Source organism: Anabas testudineus, chromosome 17 (assembly GCF_900324465.2).
Source record: "Anabas testudineus chromosome 17, fAnaTes1.2, whole genome shotgun sequence".
Taxonomy (NCBI): Eukaryota; Metazoa; Chordata; class Actinopteri; order Anabantiformes; family Anabantidae; genus Anabas; species Anabas testudineus.
In genome coordinates this window covers 14,969,252-14,985,113 of record NC_046626.1, presented here as the reverse complement: position 1 = coordinate 14,985,113, position 15,862 = coordinate 14,969,252, and positions in this window count along the sequence as shown.

Genomic DNA, 15,862 nt, shown 5'->3' with positions numbered 1-15,862 from the left:
TAAATCACACATGGACTGTAAGTATGCAGAGTTAAATGCATTCTTGCACATGCATAGATAAAATGTGCAGCACTCCTTACCTTGAGCACCGTGGATATAATTTCCCACTTACATTAAACATTTTGTCACATTTCTACACACACTAGTACACCTATAATATGATGAAGAACATGCCTTATCCTTTCTGTCCCCCTCAGTTCTGGATATTTTGTATATTTCACAGGGATGTGTGGTACTTCTCACTCGCAACAACTTGTCAACCTTTGACTTCCTTTTTCCAATAAAAAGTTGAACACATTATATTTGTGCCTTGCAGCTTGTCAGTGTCTCCCACTGTTCAAACAAAGGATGTTAGACATAATTTTGAAATGTATTTCCGCTGAGAATCGGAGAGTGTCAGCTGTTATCTGATATGTGTCAAAAATCATTTGTCTGAAGGACTCTTGTGTGAAGCGATATGCTCTTCACAGTTTACCCCGTGAGCGGATACAAGTTGAAGAGGATGGGATGAAATAATTACTGTACACTGACTGAAGGACAGACTGTCAAGAAAAAGACAAAGAGGAAATACAGTAGATTCCCTTTTTAGATTCTCACAAACAAAACCTCCAGTAAAGCTGTAATAAACCCATTCAGAACTTAAACTTGAAATAGTTTATGATGAAATGTGTTGCACAGTGCTTCTTGTTGTTGTTTGGCTCCTGGTTTTATTTAATCATCTCAAGGAACTTTACAGTGTAAGGTTTAAGACCTTACAGAGTATAGTTGTAGAGAAAATTACATAGGAAACCCAACAATCCCATTTGAGCAAACCTTTAGGCAACAGTGGCGAGGAAAAACTCCCTTTAGAGGAAGAAACCTCCAGCAGAACCAGGCTCAGTGTGGGCGGCCATCTGCCTCGACCGGTTGGGGTGAGTGGAGAGAGAAGAGAGAAAAGAACAGCAGGCAGCAAAACATTGGACAGGTCAACTGGTTTCTGGGGATATACAGCTCCAAGGGCGAGGATACCTGCAGAAAAGTACAGAGAGGAGGCAGCACCACTACCGGAGAGAGATTTAAAAATGTCTAATACTGCCTTGTTATGGCTTTGTCCTTATGTAAAAAATACTTGGAAGGATATTATGGATTACCTGGCATAACAGTTGTGCAGATTCCCTAATATGGAGTAAAATATCCAAATAATGCACATTGTATATTCTGCATACTATTTACTTCAAACTGTACTAACATTTGTGATCAATGAACCTGCTCTTCCTGTCTACATAACCACAAATAGCCAAATCATATCAGACAATGGACTTCTTGGTCTCAAACAGTTATAAACATATGAAGAGCTCCGGTGATGTCGAAGGAACAATATGGACATGTACAGTAAAATCTCCAAATCACAGCAGATGATGTCTTGGGCAGTGCATGATTCGAGAGCTCTCATCCTCTAGTTAAGCTATCCCCTCAGACACTTTAACATAATCTGCACCTGCGTGACACTGCATTATCATAACTGAATAAAGATGGGTCAGAGTGAGTTGGCAGCGTCTCTGTGTGCAGAGCAGCTTTGATGCGAGTTCACCAACGTGTCCCCACAGTGTGTGTTGGTGTCTGTGTTTCCTCTCTGAAAGATTTCTCTCTTCAAGCTTTGCAGCCCCCTGCAGTGGTGATGGCAGATTATGTTGGCCCTTCTCAGACCGTTTGCTCCTGTCAAACATAACTTCACCCTAATGGTTTCAGCTCTTGCTGCTGTGGGACCCTCCATCACAACCAGCAGGCCTGTCAGAGACTTTCCCCACACAGCATCAGAGCTTCTTTCCTTCACTGGGCTCCACTTCCTTATTTATTTTGTTCACTTGTTTTCTTCTCATTCATGTATTCTTTCTGGATCCTGAACACTTTTGCTAAACATCTTGGATTAAAGCACAAAGTCTGCACTCTAATGACATCTTGATTGGTTTATTTTCAATGCATTGTGGTATTGTATGGCTGCAAAATTACTTTTTTATTACTTAATTCAAGTGCTTCTGAAACTGACACTACTAGATCAGTAGTGTAGCTAGTATTTGTCGATTAACAGCATATTAGTGGTGCAGCTGGTTGAGGTGAAACTGCTTTTAACTGCTTTATATACAGCCATGCACCCTGCCCCCCTAAAAGGCTCACAACATAAAAGGGAATACGAAAAGAAAAAGGCAAAAAGCGGTTAGGAACTCATTGCACGCAAAAAAATACATACAGCCTAATTTTGTAATGGTCCACAAGCCAGAAAAGTAATTGTAAAAGCAAGTTGTCATATTTAGATCATACACTAAGAGTAAAAAGTAAAATAACCTCCTGTGAAATGTGGTGAAATAGAAGTCTAAAATTCTATCTACATTCTGTACTAAGGTACAAGTAAATCAACTTACATGAGTACTATAAGGACTAAGTCGCTTTCCGCCACTGACAAAACCAGAAAAATATGATTGTGATGGTGACCTCATCACTCTGCATCCATCTGCAGTTGTTCCCTGTTGAAGCATCATTACTGCAGTCATTTCCTAGCAGTGAAACCTGCACCTAAAACTGTATTTCTTTGCCACAGTATCAGACGAAAGCAGTGACGTTATTATCCCCCTCTGGCTCTGTATGACAGATTGTGTCTGGAGTTTTGTTTCTCTAGTTACAACCCTGCAGCATCTCGGGCAGCCTTGTCAGAGTTGTTATGAAGAATGTGTAAGCTTTACAGATATAGATCCGGCAATGTGATCATTAACTGAAACAGATTCATGAAGAGACGCGGGAGACGGTAAAATATGTCTTTATACGAGAGTGCCTGCTGAAGTATGTGTATTTGATTTATTTCTTTTTTCCAATCATGCATTGATCCTCCCACAAATCCTCACTGTTTCAAATCCCATATAAATGTGTGAATCAGCAAGAGGGGAGGGAGCATCATTGTTCATTACAGCCTTTCTTCTGTCTGGAGGTAGATAGCGAAATGGTAGCTTGATGGCCACTGTTTCCATGGCAACTCTTTTAGAGCAACCTCTGCCCACAACATCTCAAAAGATCAGAGATTTTATTTTTACAATAACATAAGACACGATGGTGTCTAAAGCTTGAGGGAAAAATCATACAAAACAGTTACACATTTGCACACAGAGCGAGCAAACCAGGCATAAAGTCTGGACCCAAGGCCTCCGTGTCTTTGTGTGGGACTTTAATGGGACCCCTGTCATTGCACTGGCAACAGAGGGGTTTGTGTTCATCATCCGCAACGACGTTGTTCTGAGAGAACAACAATCTGACTATTCTACCTGCATTGTCAGAGCGATTTCAGAGCTGAAGTGGCACAAAGAGAAACTGTATTCTTAAAAGAATGATCTTGTTACAGCGCAAATTTGTCCCTCTTCACTGGCTAACAAGTTGAAGTTGATGTTTTGTCTGGATGAAGACGCTGCTGCTGCTGCTTTTTGTCAGACAGTTCTGTTTTCAGAGGTAACGGTTCAATTTGACACCTACGGCAAACAGAGATTTCTTTAAAGAATCCCCACTAAACAGCAGAAGTTAGTTTTCGTAGCAGGGAATCTGTATAGTCAGTGCTGTGTTGTGACATTGAATTAAAGGGCTACTTCACAGATTTCAACTTGCTTCCTACGGCTCTACCTATATTGTTAATGTTGTCAAGCTTCCCCCTGCCTTCTCTATATGAAAAAGTGAAATGATGCTATTTATCACTATGTGCATGAACCATGCTTAGTGCTTAGTGAATATTGGGACAAATCAATAATGGATTCGGTCATTTTAAAGGTGCAGTCTGTTAATTAATGTAGAGGCAAGTTTACAAAATATACTGTAATTGAGGATATTATTGATTTAACTTTCTTACATTTATGTTATTTTATTTTATTTTATTCATACACAGCACAACACAACAATGTAAACACACCTGGAACAGCAGGTTAATAACTTGGTTGCGATTCAGTTCATTCTCGATGTGCAGCAGTCTGCAAAATAAATTCAAAACAAGGTCAAAAGATGGATCAGGTTGTCTTAGCAAATCATTTGAAATGCACTGCTGCAGGTTTGTGCTTGTGGACATGGTGTGCATTTTTTCTGTTGTACATATATATTCCTAAAAAGACACGTTTCTGAGAACCAAAACTAACTCAAGCCTATTGCTCCAGTAGGACTATACTTGACTCTTGTCTACTACTTGCATCTCTTGTCCTGTTTCAACAACTATTCATTCCTCCACGGTGGCTCTACTAAGCGAAGCTTTATTAGCTCTTAGCTCTCTCTGTGCAAAAGAGCAAAACTTTTCATTCTTACATCCAAACGCCGCCTCTGGAGTGTGGCTGGAGCGAGGTTTTTCCATGATATGCTCCAAAGTTTTTCTACATTTACCACTTGAACTGTATCGTATCTTCTCTTTTCTTTCTTACTTCTTCTTAACAGACATGTCTCATTCGGACTACAGGTTTTGTGTTTAATCTCTGATGCAAAGCAGTACTAAACTTAGACAAAGAGAGTCTCCCTCTTCTCTCTGGGGCTGATTTCCCCTCCTCTCGCTCTTGCCTAAGGGCTTCACATGGGTGCATGCAGCAATTCCAATGTAGCGCTGCAGGCTCGTCAATGGACACATTTGCCAGCATGTGTTTCCATGGAGATGCAATTTGTTCGCTCGCCCCTGCAGCTTGTGTCATTGACTTCAATTAGTGCAGGAGGAGGTCGTCTTGTCTAAGCACATACTTACACAGAGAGCCAGCCTCAAAGGGTTGGAGAAAATTGGCAGAGGAGATCTGAGAGCGTGGGATACATCGGAGGCTTTATGGTGTAAAAACATTCATTTAAAGACGGGGAGATTTCAACTGAGATCATATGATGACATCTGTAACACAGGCTGCTAACATATAACAATAAGCTGGAATTGTTAAGTCTCATTTTTATAATCCACTGTGCAGTAATATACAATGAAAACATTTTGTGTCACTGTCTATCAGTCATCTGATGTCGGCTGCAGTTATTTTTATAGTTGAATTTTATAGTATTAGTGTCTAGTGCCACATGGATTTTCAACTTTTTAAGAAACTGCAATAACCTTGTAAAAGTTTTCACACTTGTTGCTTTATACTGTGATAGCTGCTTCTTTACATTAAGACATTAAGGATTTATCTTATCTAGCTTATCATTTCCTGTCTATAGTTGCAAACGTTTGTGCTAATCTATTTTACACAGAAAACGTTTCTCAAAAAAATATAGCACACATCTCGAATTGTTCCCTGGGGGACCTCGGATGTTTAGTCAGATTTATGACAGTTCACGACATCCAGCAGTTCTGAACTTTAAAGCCATAAAGCAGCATGTGAAGAAAGAAAAGTGTCAGTCGTGGTGTTTACTTCGAAGTCTATAAAAGTTTGGTCTTTACTAAACTTCATACAGCTCAAACAGTTCAAACCACAAATATTCACCCATGGGGTCCATGAATTTTTGGACTTTACCACATTTTATGTTAATGCATCCAAGCAGAAAATACCATTTCAACCTTAGTATGATTGCAGTCTAACTTTTCAAAACATCCAGAGCCACGACTGCCTTTGTTTCTTGGCTTCATTTCCCAGAAGCGGACTTCAGTTTCCATGCACAGACAGACAAAAATGGCAAAGTGGTGAGATGTGCCTTAAAGTGATTCAACCTTGATTATCCCAACTCATTACAGGAACACTCCCAGGCTGCATCTGTAATTACCGCGAACAGGTGCATCACTCAGCCACATCGACATGGAGTTAGCGATTTAATTTAGAGATGCTGCCCAGGATATTAACCTCACTAATTACAGCAGCAACCTCCACGTTCAAACCACAGGGATGAAATGCTGTGGACCTCAGGGTGTGGAAAAGCACACAATTACTTTTACTTTTATTCTGTAGGGAGTGCATCTAAGGGGTGATGTGATGTTTACACAGGAGCTCTTATGTGCAGTTTGCATGATCACTGAGGATGATGGAACACAGGCTTAGTCAGTGTTCAACAATCAGGTACTTTGTCTGTCTCCCATTTGGTTTTGTGCAGGTATCATCCACAAGGGTTGAGTTTTTGTTGGCCTCTAAACAAATATGATCAAATTTCTTTTGCTTTTTTACTCTTGTAAAGAAAGCGTTTAACAATCATTTGTCATCATTTGAAGTATCTTGCATATATTCTATTTCTTGCTTTCGCCTTTCGCTCTCTCACAGTTTCCGAACACAGTGGCATTTTTCATTTCATGTGCATCTGCGTCAGAATTTTTTTTTTTTTTTCCAGTGGAGAACAGAATAGGGTGATAGCTATCCTGTGATCTTTTATTCATCCATTCGTCCTCCTCTTCTCACTGCTCGCCTCCGCACCAGGGAGCTCAGCATCTGACAGCCCTCACCGAAAACCACCAGCTGGAGTGACAACAAGAGGAGAGAAGAGAGAAGGGGGGGAAAGAAAAGGAGAGGAAATCTTTCTCTCGCTCACAGTGTGTGTGTGTGTGTGTGTGTGTGTGTGTGTGTGTGTGTGTGTGTGTGTGTGTGTTATATGGACAGGAGGGCAGTCAGGGGCACAATGTGCTGACAGCAGCCCGGCCCTCAGAGCAGAGCAGATGGTTAGGACAGAATTGGCTGTGGCTTCAGATCAAAACCTCCCCACTCAAAAGTCACAGGCTTTGAATAAAATGAACTTTCAGGTTCCGTTAACTTTGTCCTATTTTTTTTTTTTTTACCCCAGTTAGCAAAGCACTTCCTTGTCAATTTACTGCGATCTGGTTAAAGAAGGCTAATGTGAAGGTGCAGCTGCACCACAATTCACTTCCTCTTAACGTGGATGTGAGATTCTCCAGTGTCAGCTGGTTTGAGGGAAATGCTGATAGTGACCTCCTATGCAGGAACAAATCCTTGTTTCTATTATTATTTTTATATTTACAGGTGAATTAATCCAAATAGCAGAGAGGGAGACATGCTGCTCTTTAACCGTATTGAGTGTGAGGACAGTGACAGACATTAATGACAGTGTGATTGTCGCTTGTGTTATAAAATACAGTTCAATTGTTGCTCCTCCAGCTACACCTTGCAGGTATAATAAAAAAAAATCCTATTTTGGACTGAGAACATGACGTTCATGTCAGTTTATTAGCACTCTCACCTTCATTCCAAAAGGAAGAAACCACCATTCAGCCACAGACATCTGCGACTTTCTGTCCATATGCTTTCAATTTGTTCAACACCAGCGTCCATTAGTCATTTCCTAAAATTCACAGACCCACTTGCACAGCACCGGTGCAACAGGTGAGAGCTTTGCCCGTTTCCACAGGCTTTCAGTGTCATCTCATGTCTGTGCCTATGAAACGCTGAGGTCACCTCAGATATTTCTAGCCTCCTTGTGTCCTCGAAAGTGCAGAAAAATCCACACACGTACAAACACACAGAGAGCTCCAAGTTGCCATGGCGATCTGATGAGACGATATGATTGAATGGTCGAGGTTTGATTGCCTCAGCGTGCTGCATAGCCATGATTCTGACTTTCACATCACAGACGCGGCGTCGTTATTATTAACATTATTTCATGGCGACAGTCAAAATATACAGCAGAGCATTCAGGGTGAGGTTCCACTGTTTGTGTGAGTCCACACAAAAGGAAAGGATGAAGAAACACTACTGCTGCTAGTTGGGAAGCTTATTACTGCATAAGACGTGGACGAGTGTGAAATTAATTGATTTCAAATCCACTGTGTTATTTAGAAAATCACACCAAACTCTCTGTACTACACACAGTAGTAGAAATAGTCTTGTAGTATTGTTTGTGATGCTTTATCACTAAAAAAACCTGATATTGTTATTATCTAGAAAAATTTGACCAAATTATTTCCAAGGCCAAACATTAGGAAGTTGTTACTGCTTCCTGCTTAAACGTGCTCCATCTACCATAGACACTCCATGAATATGAATACCAGCAAAATGTTCTCTGTTATTGCAAATTGAAGAAAATGGATATAGAAGACATTGTTTTGTACATTCAGACAACTTTACTGCAAAAAGATGTGACCTCGGCTGATTAAATCATATTCCCAAAGTGCTCTGTGTGTTATTGACACAGTGTGAGCGCCACATGGGTTCATTAGACCCAAGTGTAAGATTTAATGAAGTGCGTGCTGTGACAATGCAATATGTAAAGGAAACTGGGAGCCACAGACAGCTTTATAAGGTCAGTGACACGTGTGCTTATAGTGCTATTAAGATTAAACTCACACATATTTCTTTAATGCGTAATGCTAAAATGCATTTGCAGGGGGGAAGCACTGGCAATGATTTAATTAGCTGGTGCCTTCACTTCTGACCCAAAGTCATCTCTAATGCATGTATTAAGTACAGACTAAATAATAATGCCTGTCTCCATCAAGACAATATCAACGCAAAGGCAAAGTACATCTCACATGTTTGATCTCATACTATATAGATACTGATTAAAAGAATATGTGTGTCTCACAGTTTGTAAGTTTAAGTTCCCTTTTTGATTACTTCTTTACATAAAGTTTCCCTTCTGTCTCAAACATTCACATGCCTTAGATATTGGCCTTGAGTATGAACTTGTTTGTGTGTTAGAAAGACACGGGTGTTTTGCATTCTGTTCGGCACATGCAGTCGACCACTGTGTTCTCCGTTACAGGTGCATAGCAAGCTATTGTTAGTGTACATACAGCCATAATCATGCTTTTGTACTCTGTTGCACCCTCTGGGGCTCTTTCAGATGTATTTCCACGGCTCTACAGCTCTTCTACTAGAATTTGAAACCTTCAGAGTTGCCTAAAACACAGCATTACATAATTCCCAGCATAGCTCCACCCCATTTCAGCTCAGTGCAAGGTTTAATCAGCTGAAGTGAGCCCACAAATCCTGTGTGGGGAGCAGGGCCTTTGGGCTGATGCCAGTGTAATGATGGACTCACTAGAATGTGAGTTTTGGCATATCCTGTGTACATTGTCATTATCTGTTTTAGATCTTTACACATGGAAAATCTTTATGTAAGTGTACTGTATAAACCAGAAACCCTTTCATCAAGTTACTTGCTCTCTGTTTTGTCTCAGTTTCTCCAGACTCAGCCAAAATTTCACGCTTGTTCACATCAGCTACATGTCTTTTCTTCAGTGATCCAAACGTGTGTGTGTAATTTTCTTTTGTTTTTTTTTTGTTTTGTTTTTTGGTAGAACAAAATTGCTTGCCATGCTAAAGTATCACTTCACACAATGATCCTTTGTCATCCTTTTCAACACTCAGAAATTAAAGGTTCTTGTCCTCTTTGTTCTGGTTTGTACAATAAACACTAGGTCAGAGTCTATATTTCACCCACAAAATAAAAATTATGTAATTATGTTACATGCATGTGTGTTTAATTACAGGCATTTTTATGTGTGCTTGAATGCACATTGACTTTGCTGGGTGGATAAATCTAAAACGAGAAGTTCTTATCTGATTTGAAATGATACATTTCCACCTTCAAATGACAGTTTTTGATTAAAGCAATGATTCAGTCACTGTGAATTAAACGAATACAGTTCATTTGATGCTTACATGGTTTGTTGTAAACTGAACCTGGTATGTAAACTGCTTTATGCTTCAGATTTTGACTTTAATTTAGCTAATATGTCCCAGTTATGTTTAGGTAGTTGCATCTTCTCCTTTTGTTAGCATTTAAATGTGCTCATTAAGCAGAGTCCAATAAGTAAAAGGGCACGCTAACAATTGTACACATCAAGTTGTGTTTACTCTTAATAAGTAATATCTACTACTCAATCTGTCAAACAAAAATCAGACCCTTTCGGATTTGATCAAGGCTGCTGTCAAAGCAACCTACTCGTCAATATTGCCTCAAGTGCCACAGGCCGATCTCCTCCACACCGCAGTGATGCAGTAATTTGTTAAATAGCTTTAAATTCTGTTTATCTTTCCCTGACAGATGAAAAAGGAAACGATTCTGCACGAACTGTAACCAACAAATACTGTGTATTTAAAGCACTTCAGACTCTTGTGGTCTCCATGACAACAGGGACATTTTGTTCCATCATTTCTCTGATGCTGTGGGAGACGTGCCCGAACTATATGAGTCGTAAGTATGCTATTTCAAACTGTGCTACTTTGCTAGACTGTGTATCTGCCTCCTCATAACAATTAGCGAAACACTTTTCCAAAATGTTCTCTTTGAGCAGAATTGGAAACTGCCAGCACTGTTTTGTTGTCTTTGTGTTGTTGGGGGATATTTGTGTTTTAAAGAGTTGCATACAGTATTATCTTGCAGCATAGAGCTGGAACACCAGAGCGCTGGAGTTAGAATAAAAGGCAGCTGGCCACCAAAGTCAATAAGGTTCATCTTCTGGAGACCATGAAAGCTTCCATAAAGATTTAATGTCACAGTTCTGCTCTCTGTCTTCCCCTGCCCAGTCATTCATGCTCAGTCTTTTCATGCCTGGTCACTCACTCAGCCCCTCCCACATCCTGTGCTCCATTTTCCCTCCAATTTTACCTGCCCCGCCCAGCTCCGCCCCTTTTTTCACCTGTAGCTCACCTCCTGCAGTCAGTCTCAGTATATAAAGCCGGTCAGCCGTGCTCTGCTGTAAAACTTCAGGTCACCAAGCTCCTGGTTGTCTCCTGTTTTTCTAGTGTCACTTTTTTAATTATCTGTTACCAGATATGTCTGCCTGCCGCTTGTATTTGGAATTTGGGATTTTGGATCTTTTGACATTGTTTGCTAGTCCTGTTGAGGAGTTTTGCCCTTACCATGGATTACCTTGTTGTCTCTGCTCCTGTTTGCTGTTTTTGGTCCCTGGCTGAACTGGTAACTATGAATGCAAGACATGACCACACTCAAGTTGCTCTGTGGTGATTTTTATGTCTTACTTTGGTCACCTGTTTGATTAAGGACTTTCAGTATCCTGCCTGGTCTCCAGATACTTAGCTGAACTCTACCCTGTTGCCTGTGAAGAGACTGTTGGTAATTACTTGTGAACCCTAAACCCTGTTAAATTACAAGCCACATAATATTTACCTTTACTTTCCAGTTGCCATCTGAGTCACTTATGAGGCATTGTTTACCTGAACGTCTGTCAACCATTTTGCCTGCACTCTCACTGGTCAACTGCTACCAGCCATTTTGTCTGTCACCTGTATTTGCATACTGTGATTTTTGTCTTGCACTTGAGACCAATTGGTGAAGCATGACACTCACATCACTGAAATGTTTCACTGTAGACCAAGAAAACAGTGACGTTATGTGATGTTATATATATATATATATATATAAGTGTGACATTATCATCAGTTTATAGGAGACTATCTAAGAAACCAATGCTAGACAAAATTCTGTGACCATACAACCTGAAATTGATCATATGGTTTTGAAATGTCTGACAATAATTCTTAAAATGTTAATGTTCTTAAAAATCACCAACAAGTAACATTTAGTAATAATAACGTAGCCTCGGGTGATTCATGAGCTCTGTCATCAGAACAGGCCAAATGGTCATTGTAGTGTATTGAAAGCTCCAGCTGTTTGAACAAAGCCTGGAGGTTATGCAGCTGGTTTCCACTTGTCTTATAATTAGTTGCCTAAGCAGAATGACAGTGATTGGTACATTGCACATGGTAACCATTAATCACCTGAACAACTGTGTAGTGATCAGTGTGGTAGAGCTCTGCTCTGTGTTTGACCAAGTCGAAGATGATGTTGAGAGTAAATGTTTACAAGACCAGGAGTAATTAACCCTTAAAAATAAAAGTATTGAAAAACCACAATGCCATGAGTGCGACTGTACCACTGACAAAAGTGATGATATCTTTACACATGTAGCTTCTGTTTCTCCTCACCGTCCTAATTCAGTTGCATTTAGCATGATTATTCACAAAACCAGAGGTGGGGTTTATCCTTCATTGTCCCCCTCTCTCGTCTTTAATATATGCAGGAGATTCATGTTCCAAACAAACCATTATGTTTAGACACAACCTGTAAAATGCCGTTTAAAAAGAATCTGCAATGCCGTTGCCTACCATTAGAGAGTCAGTGACTAAGAAATAAAGTCATGGTGGTGAAAACAAAGACATCAATGCCACACTGTTTTAGAATAAACAGACTCGCATTGAATATAAAATTAGAGATGAGATCTAAAGCAGTTTTCGTGTTTGCTGAAAATTGCTCTCGTCCTCATATCACCACCATTACCATATCAATGTCCTGTTAATTTCTGTTTGTTGTTTTTGCCCTTCGTTGTGCTTACTCCCTAAAGACTGCACATAAAACCACCAGAGAGAGAGAGAAAACAGCGATATAAAACAAATACATGTGTCTAATGTGCTGTTGAGATCCTGCACCAGTATTTTATAAAACATATGAGACTCAAACAACCATAATGCCACCCAACTCTCTGGTGGTCCATATGGTGCTTTCAATAACAGTAGTGTAGAGAAGCGGAACCTTGAGCCAATTAGTCGCTCTTGTAGTTTGTTTTGGCTTATGAGAGACAGAAATCAATGTTTTTAAAGGGCAACATTATAGATTTCTCCTTCATAATTTGCCAGCAAACCAATGCTCTTCTGTGTAGCAGTTTATATTAACTAGTCTAACCTAACTGGAATTAATTAGTAGAGTGTGATGGGTGCAATACAATAACTTCCTCCATGTTGGACGCTGTCCCGTGCTGTCCCCACAAAGGTCAGCACCGTCAGAATGCTTTGCAGTTGGCCAATGGCACAAATGATTGAAACGCGTGTTTATTTATCAAAGACCCAACTGATGAGCATCTGTTTACAGTGACGCTAAAGGAAAAATAGTTTTTATTCAGAGAAGTCATGTCTTTTTTTCCAGTGTCATGCATTGGAAATGTCTGAACATGGTGCCTAAATACAAAGACACAATTAAGCACACTTTCACTCACGCACACTCAAATCTCCCCTACTGAGATTTCTGATGTGTGATTTGTCCTTTTCACATGTGTTGTTCATTACAGAATATTTCACTGAGATGCTGTTCTCTTTCTCTGACAGCCCGCAATTATATCAGCATGCTCCAAGAAGTCAATCCACACTGCCAACCGAACATTAAAGCCAATCAAAAGCTTTTGAACAGGCTCATCAAGAACAAAATGGAGGCGTTGTCACACTGACATAGACAACAGGGGAAAAAAAGTGTGACAGACCCTTTTAAAGATCACTTAAGTTCCTGTGTTTAATATTTACCTCAGCACACATTTCCCACTTTCTGTTGATGACTTGGAAATGTCTTGTTGAAGTAAGTGTCCAGGAATAATCTAATTAGCAAGCTCACTCACTGCTGTATTTGCAAGAAGTCAGTTGTGTATTTCTCAATTGTAACTATTTTTCCCAAAGCAGCTTCAGAGGCATTTTTGTTTAATTTTTTTTTTTTTTTTTTTACTTGCAATCCATTATAAACAAATGACACCATATTCAAGGAAACTCCTATTGTATAGTGATAAATGGTTTCAGTTCTCATGTCACACAAAGTTAAAAACACATTTCCCACAAACCACAGTCCACCCAATCCTCCCTCCAACTTACTGGCATTTCTCCACATGCATTTGTTTTTAAGACCAAGAAAGAGGGTGAGAGCTCCTAACAGAGCTGAGAATTTCCCGTCAGCCATGTGCTCATCTCACCATCTGCCGTTGCGAGCAAACATTAGCTCCTTCTGTGCTGGAAGATCAGCAGCCTCCTCCTCCTTATCCACTTTCTCCTTTTTTTTATTTGTGCCATAAAGCAATCCCTCAGACTTCCTGTGAAAGCCTAACCCGGTAGCAGACAAAATGGCGCAGAAAGGTCAATTGAAGCTGCCAAACGTCTTGGCGGTGGTCTTTCTGTTTATGGTAATTATGTTAATTTACCAAAACGCAAGGCGATAATGATTTTTCGATGTTAAAATTCTGCACAGATGATTTCAAACACACCTATTTCAACAGCACTGCATTCAGATGGTTCTGAAAGTTTAATGACCCATGCAAATCAAACTGATGTCCTGCAGTGGAAGGTGAGCTTGACTGGAAATCGTGGTAGGCTCAATGAGCATCTGCCTAAAAATGTGTCTGAATTTGTTCAATTATGATGTTATTGTATTTGTTGTTACTAAGATTTAAATAATTACTGTAGCAATGCTGTAGCTTTGGTTCAGGTTTGTTATTAATTGAATTTTGAGCTGCTGATAAGCAGATATTTTACCCTTTCGATTGGCAGGCTAGTTGTTTCCCTGTTTTCATTGTTTGTGCTAAGCTAATTAGCTGCTGGTTTTCTTACAGTATGGTACGTAGGGTTTCAGTCAGTGTTTATAAATTAAAAAAACATATTTTGGTGATATTCTCTGACCTACTTCTCTGAAGAAAACACAGTAATAAACTGCACTCCACCACATCCTGCAAATGACTTATCTTGGCAAGAACTGTCTAAAGAGGGAATATAGTTTTGTGTTATCAGACAGATCTGTGTTATCTACTGCGTTTGTCTATAGACAGTGAAGATTCATCTTCCCATTTCTCTACTCTCCTAAGATGCCGTGAGGAATGAAAATCACACATGCACATGACACACACATTTGTCTTGGTCTCTGGGTGTAGAGGTCATTTGGGGTTGCTGGTTTAGTCCTTGACACTGACAGACGTCTATTACATGTACTAATGATGTGTCACTGCATCCTTGAACAAGTGCTTGAAATTTTTACATTGATTATTTCATATTCTAGACCACAACGGAGACACTTTGTCAAGATATTTCAGCAAAGTCTAAATAAAATCACAGTAATTGCAGTTTTACTTCGACTTCCTCTATTGCTGTTCTTCTCGCACACAGTTGTAATTATCATAGCTATGTGATACTGCATCTGCCTTGTTGCTTGGTCTAAAGTTCAAAGAGAATTTTGAAGCCAAATCATGTGAAGCCACTGGAAGATGCAGCTGAGTGTTTGCCATGGAAACAAGGCTCGAATCATTGTCTTACCCATTATTATACCACAGAAATAGCCCGCACATTGCAATGACAGAGCCATTTTTGAATTTCTCTCAATGGGAGCATTTCCATGGATGTCCTTGAGGTTCAGTAACGGTGTTAAAAATGTTCCAGGCAGGAAACATGTGTCACCACCTTTTATCCAATCAGGAGCTGTCGTGCGTTTTTCCCCTCCACGTTTAATATATCTTGATGAGCTTTGCATCTTCAAGGCAGATATTGCGGGCTTTCTTATTTCCTGTTCTGTTATGAGAATGTCCACATCACAGCAGGGTGTAATACTTTTTATGCTTCATTGATTCATGGCCCACCCATCACAAGGCCCCAGCCTGGCGATCAATCACTTCAGTGTCATGCTGCACTCAGGACTCCATGCTTCATATGACTGCCTCTGGAAACTATGTAGTCTGCTACAGACTTCAGATCAGTTAATACCTATTTGTGTATCTGTGATGGACAATGGACAGTCACTATGGTGCATTGACACAGGCACTCAGATTTGTGTCTCTTAGTGGTCATGCTGAGACCTGTGCTCCTTATGCACCTTTATTTTCTTCTCTTGATGGTCATTTTATGTCTCTCTTCGGTTGTCTCTGTAATCCCCTTTTAGTAATCCACCCCTCTTGCGCCACCCCTGCTTGGATCACGAAAATAATCTTCAAATTTAATTAATGCATCGGTGTTAGTATTCATGAAAATGTTGTTTACTTGTAGATCAAACGTTGTCATGAACTTCAGTGGAGGTTTTGCTTTTACCTCACTGATGCCCTGAAGCGATTGCTCGGTCGCTCTCCGTGGTGCTGAAAGTAAACACGCTCTCCAACTACCACGCTGACCACTTCCATGGCAATGTAGTTGCCATTTGCACCACAGAG